The sequence below is a fragment of the Priapulus caudatus genome, unplaced genomic scaffold (assembly GCF_000485595.1).
Source record: "Priapulus caudatus unplaced genomic scaffold, Priapulus_caudatus-5.0.1 Scaffold2956, whole genome shotgun sequence".
Taxonomy (NCBI): domain Eukaryota; kingdom Metazoa; phylum Priapulida; class Priapulimorpha; order Priapulimorphida; family Priapulidae; genus Priapulus; species Priapulus caudatus.
In genome coordinates this window covers 8,379-9,425 of record NW_014580017.1, presented here as the reverse complement: position 1 = coordinate 9,425, position 1,047 = coordinate 8,379, and positions in this window count along the sequence as shown.

Here is a 1,047-nt window from a genome sequence, read left to right as displayed (position 1 = left end):
ACGGAGAAATGAGGGGAAGGCAGTGAGGAGGGAGAGACGGAGAAAGGAGGTGAAGGCGGTGAGAAGGGAGAGACGGAGAAAGGAGGTGAAGGCGGTGAGGAGGGAGAGACGGAGAAAGGAGGGGAAGGCGGTGAGGAGGGAGAGACAGAGAAAAGAGGGAATAAGGTGGGGAGGGAGAGACGGTGGAAGGAAGGAGAGACGAAGAAAGGAGGGGAAGGCGGTGAGGAGGGAGAGACGGAGAAAGGAGGAAGAGACGGAGAAAGGAGGGGAAGGCGGTGAGAGGGGAGAGACGGAGAAAGGAGGGGAAGGCAGTGAGGAGGGAGGAGGGGAAGGCAGTGAGGAGGGAGGAGGTAGGAAGTGTTTATTATATACAGCGCGCTGTGCGTGCATGTACGTGTATGCAGAAAATGCGCGGCTAAACCGCACCGCCTGGGAATAACAAGTGGAAAATCTTTCCTCGATAAAAATTTAATGAAGCAGGTCTCAGGGCTCCAGCCCATTACAGACAAATGGCGAACGCAGCTCAGACTGTTTTGTGAGCACACTTAATTGCGCTGACTGGAATTTAGGATTTCGCAAATTAACGTTGACCTAAACAGGTCGAACGCTATACGCTGGCAATTTTCCGGCCACTTTCGCGTTTCGTCTGCCCTGAGTTTCTAATCGAGTTTACCGCGTGCGTAATGCAAGCGCGATTTCGTATGCAGACGCGCGCTTTTAAAGAAATGCGAGAGGTTATTATAATGATGGACAGAGAGAGAGAGAGAGAGAGAGAGCGCGGGCTGCTTGCCGTGGGGCGCGTGTCTCCCCAGGGCCGAGCGGCGCGTGAAGAAATGAGAGTGTGTGTGATGGCGGAGCAGATAGTGTGAGATGCTCGCTTCCTCGTGTCCTCTTCCTGCTCGCGCTCTCTCTCTCTCACACACGCGCGCACGCACGCACGCACGCACGCACGCACGCACGCACACAGGCACGCAGGCACGCAGGCACGCAGGCACGCACGCACGCACGCACGCACACAGGCACGCAGGCACGCAGGCACGCAGGCAC